This window comes from Dermacentor andersoni, chromosome 9 (assembly GCF_023375885.2).
Source record: "Dermacentor andersoni chromosome 9, qqDerAnde1_hic_scaffold, whole genome shotgun sequence".
Taxonomy (NCBI): domain Eukaryota; kingdom Metazoa; phylum Arthropoda; class Arachnida; order Ixodida; family Ixodidae; genus Dermacentor; species Dermacentor andersoni.
This window is the reverse complement of record NC_092822.1, coordinates 80,475,347-80,492,881: the sequence shown is the minus strand read 5'-3', so window position 1 is coordinate 80,492,881 and position 17,535 is coordinate 80,475,347. Positions and strand designations below refer to the sequence as shown.

Below are 17,535 nucleotides of genomic sequence, written 5' to 3'. Positions count from 1 at the left end.
ATTATTCTTTTCTTGCGACGTCTTTTCTTATTTCTTATTGCAAAAATTAGAACTTGTTTAGCGTCCCGAACTTGCTAGCCTGCTTAAATACGGACTTCCTTATCAATTAGTTTCCTATACGGGGATGTTATTTGCAAAAAAGAGGAAAGAGGAGGTGAAGTCTAGCGTTGCGAAGGGTAAAAGGGTTTCCGCCGAAGTACCCAAATTGGATTTACACGACTATGCCGAGCCTTTGCCGCTACAACAGACTTAGGACCATCTTTGCGTCGTTAATTGAGAAGCGAGGCTTCCGGGCAAGTCAGATTTACCTTTCATTACGGTAATCCGCATTGAGAAGATCCACAGCAGTTTTCGGGCGGTGACGGCGGCAACACCTGGCAGAGTTGCAGTGGCCAGGACACGGCGAGTCACAGAGCAACAAGTGCCGGACAGGGGAGAGCATGGAAGCACTAAGGCCCGTATTTTCATACTTTCCTAAAGTACTTTCTTGAAGTGTGCAATGATTCTTCGAGTATAACAATGAAGTACACTAGATATGGTTAAACGTTCTACTATACGTATAGGGAAAGCAAATCAACGGAGCAATCAGCAGTGCGGATTCGCATGCAACATTGCATGCCTAAAATATAGCGGAAAGCGATGAAGCACTAAGCTAGCGCATGAAAATACCTCGGTTACAATGAAGGATGGGGTTTGGAGAAACGTTCACAAATATGAGTACATCAAGGGTAATTACACCCTTTGGGTATGAGGACGTTAACACTAATATAGAGACTCGAAGCCATTCATGTATCACTTTGATTTTCACACATCTCAAGTTTTCTTTTCTTATATATTTTTATCGGAGTTGCTTGTTATCCATAAATTCGCTTGCCACACTGCCATGTACTAGAGAGTTTCCGTTCGTCCGTAAACGTGTTACCATTTGAGCAATACCTGGTTACTGGAGAGGCTTAAGACAGCATCATCGCTTGTAGGGACATATTGTGAGGCAGAGTTTAACCATAGAGCATCAGAGAAGCTACTATTGCGGGGATATTCTACTTTCTTTACAGCTATACGAATTAAGGATAGTAGCTTTATCGGCCGTATGAACTTGCAAACATAGACATACTAACTAACAAGCATGGCGTCACGCGCGCACAAGCCAACATGAACACATTTCACTTGATGACCGCGGAAACTCGCTGTCAAAACGCTGAAGTGAGGAAACGCGGCAGCAGCAGCGAGCGAATTGACCTTCGTGCAGCCACTCGCGTGAACGAGACCTACGCCCCGAGAACACAGCGCCGCGCGGACTCTGTGCCCGTTGCGGGTGCTTTCGAGATGCAGCGGCCCGGCCGAGCGCGCGCACCCGCTCGGAGCAGTACGCGCCACCCCTACCTACCCTCCTCCCCCCCCCCCCCACCCCGAAGCCTTGCGAGCGACGGAATGCGGCGCGCTTCCAACCACCCCGCTTTCCGCCGCTGCGTGCGCGAGATTGAGCCGCGATTGCCGGCTCGCCCTCGCACGATTTCACTCGCACATACAGCATACGGCGCGCGGCCACGGTTTCATCGCCCTTAGACTTTATACGAAACCTCACGTCGACGTCGACGGCAGTAGCGTGCTTGGAGTGTCCATACAATTGCTATCGTAATAAGGTTGCAGCTGCACTCACCATCGACGTTGGAGCCGTGGCAATGGCATACAGTTTCCTCACTTCTGGCCTGTACCCGTCTTTGCGGGGCTGGGTATGGTAACGTTGAGAAATCGTCCAGGCTGCGCACGAGGAGCAAGAAGTCAGTGCGTGCACACCGTGAACGAGAGGGCGCAGACACATCAAGGAAAAATCGCACTGACAGCACAGAATATGTACAGCGCGCGTGCGTGCGTGCGTGCGTGTGTGTGTGTGTGTGTGTGTGTGTGTGTGCGTGTGTGTGTGTGTGTATGTGTGTGTTTGTTTGTGTGTGTGCGTGTGTGTGTTTAGCTGCACCAACTTTTTAAAAATTGCCTGCGGCAGATAGCGCAATTCTATAATCATTAATCTAAATAGCACAATTATATAACCCTTTATGCAAATTACTCTGTGAAGAGGCCATTACTTCTACCGTGAATAAAGAAAGATTAGTTGATTGTATTGTATTGGGTTTTATGGCGCATAAGCAACTCAGGCTATCATGCGCCAAACACATGGTATAATATATTTCAAAAATTGGGTACCCTCAGCGAAGGTCCTTGTCCGGACAAGGACTCTGAGGAGCCCAACAAATCAAATGAAGACCTCAGCTTTCTTCTCAGGACTGAGAAAATGGGTGAGGTGCATCATTAGATGCGTGAAAAAACTGGGTAAGAATTTTTAGAATTAGTAGTTCTGTGATATATTATATTTCGTTTAGGATCGCTGCGTCTTTCAAAAACTAAAAACAGATGAAGTTCCTACAAGTGGTTTATCTCCTAAAAGTAGACTGGGATGGAAGGGAATGCGTTCATTGTAAAACACAGTAAAATATTTTTTCCTTAGCCGTTCGAGTTGTGAGCACGACAATGAAATGTGATTTACAGTGAGTTCATCTCCACATTTCTCACATAAGTGTTTGCCTTGTTTTGTCAGTAGAAAGTTATGTGTTAGGTGTGTGTGTCCGATGCGCAGGCGGCATAGAATTACTTCTATAAAACGTTCCTGATGTCTGCATGATCTCCATTCTTCTAGAATAGGTTTTACTAAATGTAGTTTGTTATTTTCTTCGCTATTCCATGTACACTGCCATTTTTCTTAAAGCTTGTTTTTTACTAACTTCATGCAATCTGCATAGGGTATATTTACAGTACTGACATCCTTATGGCAGGCTTGAGCGGCGCACGCGTCAGCTCTCTCGTTGCCTCTAATTCCATGATGGCTTGGTATCCAACAAAGCTTAATTTCGTGTCCTTGTGTTTGAGCAGTTATTATGTTATGGATTATATTGAATACTTAACAAAACTACGATAATTACATTTTGAATTAATTACCCTGCGAAACATATTTCAACCTATGAATTGTAGCTGGTGACTATGTAAGGCTTATCGACTTAGAACGAATTCGGAGGATGGCACCGATTTCGATATATGCGCCGTCAGACTTGCGGTAAAAACAAACTGTTCTTCCACTTACTTTTTTCATGAAAGCTCTCTCCTATGCGTTGAAGCACAAAAGTAACTGGAATGCCAACGCATTTCGTCGTACACATTAAAAGTCATGTAGAAACTGCCGTAGTTCTGAGAATTCGTTCCAAATGGATACGCCTTGCGAACTCACCGGCTACACTTGGTAACTTGAAATATGTGCCGTAAAGCGTGCAAATAAAAAGATAACTAGTGTTATTACGCTAATCAATTAATATTTTTGACTTCTAGTGGTTCCCGTGTAAGGGAGTAATTAATTTCAAGGGTTAGAACTGTGCGTTCCGTCAAGGGCAATTTTCACAAAGTTGGTGCAGCTAAAAAAAAAAAAAAAGGCGATTCCACCCTGCAAAGGTGGATGACCTGTGGAGTTGTAAACATGATGGTGAGTGAACTTGTGGTAAAGACTTCACTGCATCACTTATTTTCATTGAAGTAACGATGGTCACAATGGCTTTGTGGTCGCTATGATATACACTGGTCGACATACTCGCAACTGCAGTCACATTCTTTGATGGCGTCAAATCGATACACGTACGCCGCTAGGTGGTCGGTTGCGCCGGATTGATGTGGCACCGCAAAGGATATGTCTGCAACAGGAAACGCGTAACGCGGTCCCGACACATCTACATTGAAATCACCGACAACGACCACAGGGGCAGTGTCATTGCAACTAACCCCCGCAAAGTGAGTAGCAATGAACCTTACATGGCTATGAGTAATTGATGATGATAGTTTGTGTGTGCGGACACGCAAATTCTATGTTACCCTAGCCATATACAACTCCGCTGTAAAAGAAATGATAATAAATAAATAAATAAATAAATAAGTAAATAAATAAATAAATAAATAAATAAATAAATAAATAAATAAATATGGAGTACGGGTATGCATCGCCTTTAAGAGTGGAACACGATAGCATTCAAAGATCCCTGACTGCTTCTCACGCTTCGGCAACTGCAGCGTGTGTAATCGTAATGTTTACCGAGAAACGCTGGCTGCGAACGCTATGCTTGGTGTATGCACGCAACTTCAGAAAGGGGCCAGCCTGGATTTCTGAAGAGTGACAGCTGCTGCAAGCGACCATATCGCCGACGTCACCCTGTCAGATATTTTTTTTTTAAGTTTTCGCGCGACAGAATTGTTTTCTCGTATATTCGAATTACAATCCGACGCTATCATGTCTGTATAGTCGTACCTTACGATGTTTCTACGTATTTTACCTTGAGAAATTCAATTAGTTCAGCAACTTCTTTGCGCCACATGGAGGGCCTGCGTGTTGGGTATGCGTGTATCGAAATTATCTTTGCCGAAACGACGCGCGACGCCGACGCCGGATTTTTTGCGACAGGGGGTCCTTAACGCTTTCGCGTTAAAACACCTGGCATATCTGCGCCTTGTTTCTGTACTAATTGGGGTAGCTTTGCCTTGGAGCACACGTTGCCAACCGGTAAGGTCAAAAGTAGACTTCGCTTCAAGTACTGCAGCGAAGCTGGCCGACAGGGCCGCGTTTGTGTTTGTGTCGATCGCAGACACACTCCAGGTGCACATTCGAATCATGCTAGACGCCTAAATTTCCACCGTTTAAAGGGAACAACCGTAGTCGTGCACAAGATATCCCTGAAGCCTAACCCACTACAAAAAAAAAAGAAAACAAGAAACATTGTGGGGCTTAACGTCCAGGGAACTGCTAAGTGGTTTAGCAAAGACGCCGCAGAGGAGCGCTGGCGATTAATGTTGACCAGCTAGGGTTCTTGACGTGCATATCTATGTATGCATGAGCATATGTTTTTGCATTTTTCCCTAATTTAAATGCGGCCGCCGTGGCCGCGAATGCAACCCGCGCCCACGTAGATGCCCCGCAGCAGAACGTCATTGCCACTGCAGCCATGCACCGCGGCGGGCCAGTAGCTCATTTTAGTTTCTCCGTTATCAATTACAAGAACAATAATCAAGGTCGATCGAACTATAATCCCCGACAGCGACACTATTGGCCAAATGATCGACGGAATCGCGGGGTTTTGCGTCCCAAAAGCAACGCAGGGGTCACAGTTAACGGCACAATAAAACAAGAGGCGGAGAGACACACGCAAGAACAACTAGGAACAACGCGCTGAACCAGCGTCACTAAGAAGCACAAACTTGCCGGGTTTACCGTTCCCCTAAAAGCAAGGACACAGAAGAGCCTTAAATGTAGGGCTCCGAAACAATTTTGACCGTCATGGCCACCTTTCATGTGAACCCATAGGAAATCCTTTTTTTTTTTTTGGAATGCGTCCCCACGTGAATGGAGCTGCCATTACCGGTAAGCAAGCCGGTGACGTCGTGCCAAGTATATACGGTTACATATTCCGTGAACCAAAAATATATATTCATCTCTCTTCCTGGTATACATGCGTGCCTTCCGGCTGGACATGCAATTTACACAACTCCTGGAATCGTAAAATTCATAGGCCGACACCTATGAATATTGCGGCGATTGATGTTGCCTTCGCATTTCTACAGAAATAGTTTGGGAAAATGACGTGGAGAATGAATCACGAAAGGAAACACTTGCGTGATTCGGAAGCTACGCAGCGGAAACCCGTACGGCGTTTTCTCGAAAAGAAGGCTGCGCAGTGGAAGAAAAGTTCGTCCTGGTCCGGTTATCGAACGCCCGACCAACGTGGGTTCTATGACCAAGGTATATGACCTTGCTCAGTTGCCGATTCATGCTGCCTCGTTCTACGATCGCCATCCTCCTGTTTATGTGAGATGGTAGAGGGGCCACCTGGGAAAGGCACTGGTTCGAGTTCCGATGCCGTGAACCAGGACAAATGTTACGTAAAGTGCGAAGCTTTCTGAGAAACATGCACTGCTTTCCTTTGCACCTTCGATCGGCTTCTGTCGGGTCGATGACAACTGTGTTTCCTTTCGGAAAGTTTGGACATCAAGAGATAGCTTTAGCTCGGGCCCAACTCCGATGCCGCCCGTTCAAATACATTTAAAACGGAGAAATATTTTTATGAGGCTACCTCTAAACCAATTTGAATTAGCTTGTTGTATTTAAGGGATAAAGTTTAATTCTAGTGACTGTGGGAAGCATAACCTTTATGCTTTAAATTCTTTTTTCAGAAATAAAAAAAAAATTGGTAAGTTTCAATAATATAGAAGCACGAGAGTTACAATTCCATAAATATGCACCGAGAACAGATATTGCAGTTCTCCAAACATCATCCGTTAGAACATCTAAAGCGGACAAATTTGATACATTCAATTTTATTGCACGTAAATTTGTAGCAATCTTACTAGAGTTGCAGAAGGCCTACTCATATATTAGTGGTGTATTTAAGACAGCTTTGTCCGATTTAGATGTACTATTAGATACAGAACTATAATATCATTTTCCACTGCTGAGTTAAAGGGACGTAAACTTGATAACTTCGCCTTTTGAAATCTTGCGATGTTCAACAACCTTTATTCAAAAATTTACGGCATGAAAAATACGCTTCCGGCAATCCCTGGATCATTTAACTTTTTTACTGGGCAGAGCGCTAGCCCGAGGCAGAAGAAGAACAGCTGGGCGACAAGTCAAACAAGGATTCTAACTGAGGGTTATTGTGTGAGGCGCTAGTGCATGTTGGTCTCGTCCATTTGTTCGCTTACCTCGCGCTACCACTATCCCCCGGTAGTCATGACAAACCAACTTTATAACCTCAAACCGCTACGCTGTAAACTTTTTATTTCGAATGCAACAAACCTCATCTAGTTTAGTGCAGTGGCTGCCGAGAAATACGATTTTTCCGTTCCCGTGTATTTAGACAGGAGCATCCTAATTAAAGCGTTCTCTTAAAGGGACCCTAAAACGATTTTGACGATTTTCTACAATAGTACAGAGTCGTTAGAGTAGGTCCTTCTGATAATTTACGCATCTAAGTGTTCCGCGTAAAGCGTGTAATTTATTATAAGGTTTTAAAAATGCACGTCGCTGCCGATCGCAGCACACTGCTCGGCGGAATTTTAAGCCGCCCCTGCCCATATGACGCAAATCGCCCATATGACGTCAGTGGGGCAAGCTATCCGATTGGCTGACCAGAGCGCCTGATTGATAATTTTCCCAACTTTATGGTAAACAAATGATGTTCGTAATAATTGGAATGTTGATTAATTTGTTTTCATAAAAAGAAAGTAACATAAAGGGAATGCACAAGAACACTTTTTCAGTACACTTAAGCACTTCCGGCACACAGCGAGTGTCGTCTGCTTGTGTTACGACGTGTTCCGTCTTTGACGAGAGCTCCGCCGTCAGTGTCGGTCTGTCTTTTCGCGAGCGCTATGATTCGACTTTGTTGCGCTGTGGACTGCAAATGTAGCGACTGGCAATATTTCAAGCTGCGACATCGTGTCCCTCTGCAAGCCAGTAGACGAGCGGACTGGCTGTAGCGCATCGGACTGCCGCTATCCGATCGGCGCCAGGATTTGCGCGTTTGCGGCTGTCACTTTACACCGGAAGATTACTAACGCAATAGCGTTTCGCGAGTCCGGTATTAGGGTAAACGCAAGCGCAAGGGGACAGGGCCTGGCCGTGTCACCTTGCGTGTCGTACGCGGGATGAACAGAAACGCAAATGTGAATGGTCTGCATGGTGCAGCCACCTGGTGGCATAGAGCTCAACCACACACAGTAACAGAAATAAAATGTATTCTTTGTTGCTGGTGTAAATTTTCCGCAGGAGTGTAATCGTTAACACGTTGCTTTTTTAAATGTTTAAAATGTTTTACACTTGGTTAGAACAATATTAGCTCTTTCTTTGGCTGGTTAAGCTCTGCGCCTCGGGTGGCTGGACCGTAGAGACCGATCAGGCAGCTCACGTACGTCTACGCTAAAGTTCCTTCATCAGCTTGAGGTTATGCCTCCACCGTTCAGCCGAAACGTTCAGCTTGTGTGAATTATGGTGCGAATGTTCGACTTAAGCTGTACCCTACGCGTCTACAAAATTTGTCCGAACCGTTTCAGGGGCCCTTTAATTAAGTAGGACTGCCGCACTACTCACACGGTAGATCGATGGCTGCAGTATACACATAAACATAAAACGTCACTAAAGTTTGGGCGCATGCGATGCCTGACAGCCGTGAACAGCGAAATACGGTTTTAAAAATCCCATGAAATTTAAGCACTTACGAGTTGCGAATGCGAAAGCATTGATGTCTAATTGAACGCCGCTGGCTGAGCGGTCCTTCGAGTTAATGAACTCGTCGCGCGCAAGCGAACGCGTTGAGACACTTGGTGCGTTTTTTTTTTTTATCTGGCCTTACCGAGGCGCAGTTAGAACGCGGGCGAGAGTTTGCACGGACAAGGAACGCGCGGATAACACGGGCTTCCGAGATCGAGCTGCGAAGTCATTTGGCGTCGCGGCGATGTCCTCTCCCCTCACGCAACACCTGGCGCACTACCATCGAGAAAGTCTCTTTCTCTATGGCGCTACTGCGGCAGCAGGTGTTCCCGTTCACCCGCTCTACTCCATCGAGACGCGTTCGTGACGTGGAGTGGCGTCGCAGCCAATGGGAATTTAGGTGCTGTTACAGACGCGGCCGGGTCGCTGGCCTTTTTTCGCTCAATGAGCCATTTGACGCTTTCGCATCAAAAAAAAAAAAAAATAATAATGGACGGTTTCTCTCATCGGTGTCTACTGAAAATCGGCGGCACACAGAGCGCATAGAAGTGTGCACAATCTAACAGTGTTCGTGCAATACGCAGGGGCGACACACTGGCGCGACGCTACTGAATTGACGCGAACGGCGGCTGCTGCGCGGCAGGAACATCGCTGGTGTGACGAGCGCCCCCATCAGCGTCGAAAGGTCGCACTTGCATGCCGCCATGGCCTCGCACGGACGAGGCCCCGATCTTGGAGGACCTTAGCACGAACTCGCCTTACCGACGCACGTAACGCGAGGATTTTTATTGATCCCACTAATAGATAGGCGTGCGTAAAGCCGCGATTGATATTTGACACCGCTTGCCAAGCAGCCATACTAACAATCGCGACCAAACTCGCCTCCCTAACGCACGGCACAACGATAGGCTTTTTATCCGCTTCAGATGGTATACCGATAAACCTGCACGTATAGCCGCGACCGAAAGTATATTTGACGCATTAAGGGCTAATATTTCGTGAGTGTACCAAACTCACCTTATTAACAGTCGATATTGTACGGATGGTTTCTTTGTCGTCATCGGGACCGCCGTGGTGGGGACACAGGCACGGTGACAAGCTGCGTAAACAATAAATGCGTGACAGGGTTGGTATTTAATGCACTCTTATTATCGTCCTCCGCTCGTGACCTGCTGATCTCGCCGGTAACGCGGGCTCCGTGCCACCCTGACATGCGCTCTGACCACTGACTGCCATGTTTCAAGACGTGCCGATGGGCTGGTAGCTATATAGCCACGGCTAATGAAAATACTTCGTGCGGAATGTCTCATCTTTAGCGCTTAACCTCGGCTCATTAGCGACACGCTATGGTATTTCTAATGCTTTAACGCATATATTGATAGTACTGTTACGGGAAGAAAGGACAAAGCGTCTTAAAAACCAGAAGTGTAAACGCGTCATCCGCGATACCTTTGAGGATATGCGCAACCTCTTCCGTTGCCGACGTCGTGTCATCGGCTTTGCGACAAAGCGCGGGCACCTGCTGGATGTACTTCACATAGGACTCGGTGCTAGTCTGAGCTCGGCATGCAAGTTCTGCACAGCACGACGGCATCCGATCGTCTTGCCGAACAGATCGATGAGCTTTTGCTGTTCGTGGTTCGGAAACCACACTTGTGCCGTGCCCGCCAGGTAAAATATGATGTTCGCTAGCATCAAAGTCGGGTGCCAGTTTTTAGTGCTCACCCGTTCATACAGTTGAAGCCAGTCTTCGACGTCGGTGCTGTCAGAGCCGGAAAAGGTACCTGGGTCACATGGTTGTTTGAAGACGACGGTGCAGTTGGCGGCGTATTTTGAGGCAAGGTTAATGACCTGCGCGAAGCATTCTCGTCCCCGCCTTGCGCTGGCATTGTAGATGCCGCCAAGGAGCGTCCGCTGCGTAAATGCGTCCTGAAACTTAAAAAACACGCACTCTCCACCAAAATGTTACGCGGAGAAAAGACGCTTGACAATATATTTACGAGATATATACAACGGGCAGAAGGACAGGCATACAAGATGGAGCCCGTGCGCACGACTATGGGCGACCGTCGTCTTCGTCAGTCCTCTCATCATCCTTCGCTACTGCAGCGCCTTGTAGCAGTACTAATAAAATACCGGATGCACAACGGTTAATTTTAGCTGAGTAAAATTTTCCAGTTCGCACGCGACAGATCTTGATGTGCTTTCACTGATACCAACGAACCTGTGTCTCGCCATGACAGATAAAATACTCGACGCATTAAAGACCGAACTTTAATCCAGATGCCTGGTCCAGACGCTGTATATATAGGATTGCTTCAACCGGCACAGGTAAGCCGGTACTTCGCCACGGCTGACAAAATACTTCCCATGGGTGGGCTAACTTTTTAGAGACGCCTACACAGGCTCGCCTTATCGAATGCGTCTCAAGATGGCATTTCTGTATGCTTCAGCTCATATTGACAGCTTGGCGTAGAACGGCTGAATTTTAACAACGCGCAGACTTCACTTATTTACCAGCCAATGGGCGGCATAGAATTTCGATTCACTCGCACTGATACTGATAAATATGCACCTATAGCCGTGACAGATCAGATGCGCTAAACTGTAACCCTTAGCGACGGCATATATGTCTGCAAACACGCAATAAGATTTCCGTTTCAACAGGTACCATGGTAGGTCGATGCAGGCGGAACAGATAAAATGCCAAACGTACTATTACACAAGGCATCTGTAGCATTTATATTATCTTATTAGGTAGCGTCTGGTATGCCCGCTCATCTGACGCGCATGTGCGCGCTTCCCAGCGTATGCATACTTCTGCATGCTCATATTTGAAGGCTTCAATAAATCCTCAGTCGCTAGTGAGCGTTTGTATACTGCCCGCCAGGCCTTTCTCTTCCTGGCATTTTTTTTTTACACTCGTCACAATGATTTATATAACAACAGTATGCTGTCGAATTATTTTTGGAGACGCCCGAACTCGCCTTACTATAGCAGACGGCAAGCGTTGGGATTTCAGTCAGCTTGATACACACACACACACACACACACACAAAAAGCACCGTTTGCGACTTTTCCTTCATATGTAATTATCTGTGCTGCGTTCATCTCCTTTCTTTAAAGCTGCACTGTAACAGCAGCTTAGAATAAGGGAACGGCAGGCGCGTACCATGCAAAGGCATATAGCGTTCCACACAGGAAGGCCTACCGTTGCAAGAGCAGGGGGTTAAGGAAAACGCAAGATCGATGAAGGCTATAGTGTTGAGGACGAGCTTAAGTCCCAAAGCGTGCAGAAATATTTTAACAGCGCGGCCCCAATCACCAGGCGTCTATAGCGCTGACGCCCAGGTCGCGAGCGAACAGCGAATGCGCTACCATAAGCCTATATAACGCGAAACGCGGCAAAATAGCGGCCCGCTATCCCGACGCTACACTTTCTGCATCGCAAAACGATGCCGGGAGGCTCTTTGGTCCCTTACCAAACACGGCAGGAAGCTAAAAATTCTAACCTGAAAGGTGCAGAAGGAGGTCCGTGCGCTTACCGAATGCTGCAGGAGAACGGGAGCGCGAGCAATGCGCGTGCTATCGGCTCGAGAGCGCGGGGAGAGAGAGATTCGGGCTGCTGCTGCTGCCGCTGCTGCTGACCTCGAAATATCGACAAGTACCCACCACGGGGTATCGACGAAGAAGAGGTCGGTACACGAGGAGGCAAGAGTAAACTATAGAAGTGCCGCGAAATTATTAAATTCAATATTTAAAAAAAAAGAAATTCTGCGCTATTACGTGCCAAAACCTTGACCTGATTACGAGACACGCCGAAAATGCGGGGCTCCGCATTCGTTTCCGTCACCTGGCGTTCCTTAACGTGCAACAAAAGCACGATACACGACGACTTTAATGCGAAACATTATATATCTCAACCCTGCGCCTTCTAGGGCGAGTCTCCAATAAACATGGCGGACTAAAGGAGGCCGAACTTCTCCGCTTGATTCAGGCCTTCGTTACCAGTAAGATTACGTTCGCAACACCATATCTACATTTCCTTAAATCAGAATCAGATAAGATCGACACTCTTTTACGCAAAATATATAATTTCGCTCTGGGGGTCCCCATACGTACTTCCACTGAAAGGTTAATGCTTACTGGAACTTTCAACACACTTACTGAACTCACAGAAGCCCACCTCACATCCCAATATAGCAGACTTTCTAACACCGCAACAGGTCGACACATTCTACAAACTCTTTCTATCACTCCGGCCCCCATCATCAAGACTAAACACACCATTCCACATCACATACACGAGAACCTCTGCATCCCCCCCCCCCTTCCTAAAAACATGCACCCTGTGCATCACAAACAGCGCAGGAAGCAGCGAGCAAAGGCTCTCCAAAAACAATTTTCCACTTCTAAAGACGTGCTCTATGTTGATGCCGCCGAATATGGGAACAGAAATCATTACGCAATATCAGTCATTAACTCTCACGGCCAGGTCGCTGCGACTGCCTCCATTCCTGGCTCTTCCTCGGAGGAGGCGGAGGAAGCGGCCATAGCCCTGGCCCTCACAATCCCAAATTCATCAGTTATCGTTAGCGACTCCAAAGCAGCCATACATAACTTCGGAGCGGGTAGGGTCTCTAAGCCAGCCCTTTCTCTCCTCTTGGCCCATCCTTTCCATCAAACTGTGGCATTAATCTGGACTCCCGCGCATGTGGGCCTTGCCGGAAACGAGGCGGCTCATGCCAGTGCCCGAGGATTTACAGTCCGGGCTTAGGCATCAGATGTGTCCGACCTCGCCACGGAGGAGGCGCCGTTTACAGCGCGGGATCGACTTATTACTTACCACGACATCTGCCCACACTACCGATTAGACCGCTTAACCTTTCCGCCACTCATGGGCAAATCCCCGCGTAGATGTGAAATTCTGTGGCGACAGCTGCAGACTCGCACCTTTCCGTCCCCTTACCTCCTCCACCGCATTCATCCCGCCATTTACCTTTCTCCCTCTTGTAAATTGTGTGTCTCTCCCAAAGCAGACTTAAACCACATCATGTGGGGGTGCCCTAAGCACCCCCTTCCCCCTTTCCTCAAGCAAAGAATATCTAGTGAGGAGCAGTTGGAGGCTGCCTTGCGCAGCTCCAGGCCCGATCTTCAGGAGGCCATCCTGGAGTGTGCTGAGAGGATAAAGGAGGCCTACTTCAAGTAGTTCCTCCCCCCACCCTCTATTCCATTGCCCCCTTCCCTTTAATGAGGGATAAAGTTTTTCATCATCATCATATATCTCAGCAAGGTCATGCAAGGTCATTTTAATTTTTTCGCTTCACCTTAAGAAAATTATTTCGCTTATAAATTCGGCAAGATACTGCTACAAAATTAAGCTGCACCCAATAATGTCTATAATGTACAATACCGACGTGGTTGTATATAGGACTATAGTCACAACAAAACAAACTTAAAACTCAATTTCCTGTTTTTGTGGAGAGTGTGTATTTATTGATGAGCTAACTTTTATGAGTTGGAAAATGGGCACTCTGTATTATCCATGTAGTAAAGGTTAATTCAACGTGAGTCACGCGACCGTGCGGTAATTAGTGAGTCCTGACGTCCTACACTCTTATAGGCAAAGTTACACCCTTTGGTGTGCCCCTTCTGCCACACAACAATAATCGTTATCTGCCTTGATGCGTTTCCTTTCTTGAAAACGCCGCGCCCGCTACTTTCCTGTCGGGAATGCTATCATGCTGATAACGCGCATGCCGTTCGTTACTGGAAAGTACCGGGCTCGCAGCGTTAAAGAAAGGAAACGCATCAAGGCAGATGACGATTATCGCTGTGTGGCAGAAGGGGCACACCAAAGGGTGTAACTTTGCCGAAGAGTGTACCGCGCGACTGGCGTATACAGCTAGAGCGGTCACGTGGCGGGCTCCGACCGCCGCTCTCCACAGCTGCTGTTGCTGCTCATCATCATCAGCAGCAGCCTGGCTACGCCCACTGCAGCGCAAAGGCCTCTCTTATACTTCTCCACCTACACCGGTCATGTGATACTTGTGGCTGCTACTATCGGACTGCAAACATGTCTCGACCGAAGAATGCGAGCGTTGGTCCTCATGTGCCAGAACAGCCAGAGACAGGTAGCACTACCCTAATCTAAGAAGAGAACCAAGAACGTTCACCTCACAAACCCGCATTGGAGTCACGATACGGGTGTTTCAGCGAACACTTTCAAAAAAAAAATTTTTTTTTTCTCTTGTTGCCTGCGGTAGATACCCCAATTACTTTCGTGCTTGAATGCATAAAACGTCGTTTTGTCAAGAAAGTAGCTGGAACGCCGACGCATTTCTCCGCAAAGTTCGGGAATTAATATCTCGAAACTGGTGCCCTCCTGAGAATTCCACGGCTAGAATTTGTAAATTGCAATATGGGCCATAAGGTAATTAGTTAAAAACATAATTGGCGGATTTTTTGTTGATTAGTCGACTATGCATTTCAATTCTTTGCGCAGGTACAGAGTCCACCGCTTCGATTAGACCACCTCGAGAACTAGAGTTGGGCTATCTGACACAGGCAACCTATAAGAATTGTTGAAAGTGTTCGCTGAAGCACCCTGTATAATACTTCGCACCACGATAGTTACCCTTAATGGGCCGTATTTCTTGCATTCCACCTCCATCGATATGCGGGCCAGATTCGAACCCACGACGTCAGGCTCTGCAACGCCGTAACTACCGTATACCGCGGCGGGTATTCTTAAATATTGAATTCCCGAGTTGAATGGGGGAAAAAGCCCGTGAAAGTGTACTTTTGAACACCTGGCTAATTTCGGTAAAAATTGAAAGGCAAGTTTTAAGCAATAGCATAGGGCCGACTGCAAAATGTTAACATTAAAGAATGATTAGTCACAGAGCTGCGGTTCTTAAAATGTTCAAGTCGCAAAACAATACCGACCGGAAATGATAAAGTTCAGCCTTTTCGTGCTTTGTGTAATACTAGGAAGGCGCTAGCTTTGCTACTGTGGAGCCATTTGTTTTACGCTTCGATATTTTTCACAGAAAAGGAGGATATATATAATTGGTACTGCTACAACTCCACTTACACCCTACGTGCAAGATTTTAATGTCTCGATATGAAGGACATGGCAGGACACAAATATGAGTCCACAGTAGCATCCTCTATGCAGTATCTAACCCCTGAAGACTCTCCAAAACTGAGTCTGCGTAATGTGATGTAAACGCGATCCTTTTTCTTTTTTGAAAACTCAGGAACTGCTCAAAAAAATGCAAAATGAGAGAAATGCATGCGAAAGTTTGGAACTGCGATACACTCTATTTCTACTTCACATGCGGCCTCTAGAACACCCGACGCGTACAAAGCGTTCTTGCATATTGCGTCCTGTGAAAATTTACTTCGATGCCCCGTATGTTTTTTTGGGCGCGCTAAATCTGTTGCATTCACGCGCATTCTTGGAAGCTGCTTACTAAATGGTATGGCACGGGTGTGTGCCAAAAACAAAGCCCGATTTCTCGAGCCCTTTCATAATCTTTCTGTCCAAGATCTGTAATCTTGGATCTGTTAAATAGATTTGTTTGTTCTATATATATCGCACGGTACAAGCATGCGGCATGACCATGCGACGTCTTATTTCAGCGTTAGCCAGCATTTATATTTCGCGACAGACTAGGATGAAAACATTTTTGTTTTGTTTTAGTTATTGATCGACCCGTCCTCTACGACGAACTCACCCGTTTTACGGAAATTGCGTCCTCACAGACTAGCCGCCCGATCCTTTTTATGCGATCCCCTTTGGATATTAATGCTTAAAGTTTACAGGGCAGAAAAGGCAATGCGGAAGCATAAAGCTTATATATATATTGTCACGTGGTCGTGACGTCAAAGAACACAGTAGCAATACTGTGAAACACAAAACTAACTTTTATTGGGCGAACCTGTGCCCACAAAAGAGGCTACACTTATAGCACAACGATAGCGGCGAACACGGTCAGCGATCGTCGAAAATCTGATCAGCGGGTCAAGCGCGTCGGCTTTTATAGAGCAGTCATTGAATGTTCCAGACTAATCGTTCGGACCCGCGTGCCTTCCACAAAGTTCTACACCATTCGCGTCACGCGATGAAATCAGATAACATAAGGTTCGGCGACAACAGACAGCGGATAGAAGCATCGATAATTTTCCAGAAACTTCGGATACATGCAGGCGCGTCCCACGCTGTGCGATTACATTTGTTAGGCGGCGAAACGTGGTTGCCCGATACAGATAAGTACACGTGTCAATATCATGCTCGTTTACCAACTGCAGGGCTCGCTGTGTTGAGCAACGCCATCGCACTCATACGGGAGGATGACGTAGACATAGCGTAGTGATTTTAAGTCTACTAGACTTCAAATGCTTAAGAAAGCGATGTCTGTGGCTGACGCAAACGCTTTATAACGATTGGTGCTTTGATGTTTCGGGATTGCACTGAGCTGGCCGTACACGCTCGCCTCTCTTGTGTTGTAGTTCCCACCGTTCGCGTGCGCGAGCGAGAGAGAGAGAAGGAGATTCTTGATGATGGGGAGGAAAGGTTGGGGTAAAGTGCAGCGCAGTAACTGTCTCTCAGCAGAGGACACCTCAACCGCGCTGCACAGGGGGTAGGGAATGAAAGTAGAGGGAGAGAAAGGAACGCGGCTCGGATGCGTGCCCTCTCCTGTGGCGCGCGAGGCGGGGGGGGGGGAGGGTGAGGCGAGGGAGGAGGGGCGTTCTTTTCCGGCGGCTGCTACGGTGCCTCGATGTCCTCCTCGCTCGCCGCTCCGTGCAGAGTGGAGACAACCGCGGCGGGATATTCATTATGTGCTACGGCGTTGGCCACGCGAATCGCGGACGCCGTAGTAGACGCTCTGGCGGACGCCGTAGGCACGCGTTGCCGGTGCTCGTGTGGCCTCATCTTCAAAGCGATTTGCGATGTTTGCAGAGTGCGCGCAGTGCAGGTAGCTTTGTATATGCGCTGTGCTTTCCATGTTTCGTTCGCGCTGAAGCAAGACATGCATGAAGGTAAATTCGCTTGCTGCTGCCGCGATTCCTCACTCCAGAATTTTCGCAGCGAGTTTCCGCGCTCATCGAGCGAGGTGTATTCATGTTTACCTGTGCGCGCGTGACACCTTGGTGGTTAATTTAGTTAAAACAGAGATCTACAGAATATCTACATAGCTTCCACAGCCACCTTAATTCTACACAAGAAAAGTATG

At 47.1% G+C, this 17,535-nt stretch overlaps 1 long non-coding RNA gene across 1 annotated transcript in view; it reads right to left on the bottom strand.

The window, feature by feature from the left end:
• The window catches only part of LOC126528304 (uncharacterized), a 69,569-nt gene extending 67,813 nt beyond the window's left edge, over window positions 1-1,756 (bottom strand). The window contains exon 1 of the long non-coding RNA XR_011890044.1: window positions 1,661-1,756. This is a non-coding gene — a long non-coding RNA (uncharacterized lncRNA). The remainder of the gene's footprint in view (window positions 1-1,660) is intronic.
• Between the last annotated feature and the right edge of the window lie 15,779 nt (window positions 1,757-17,535).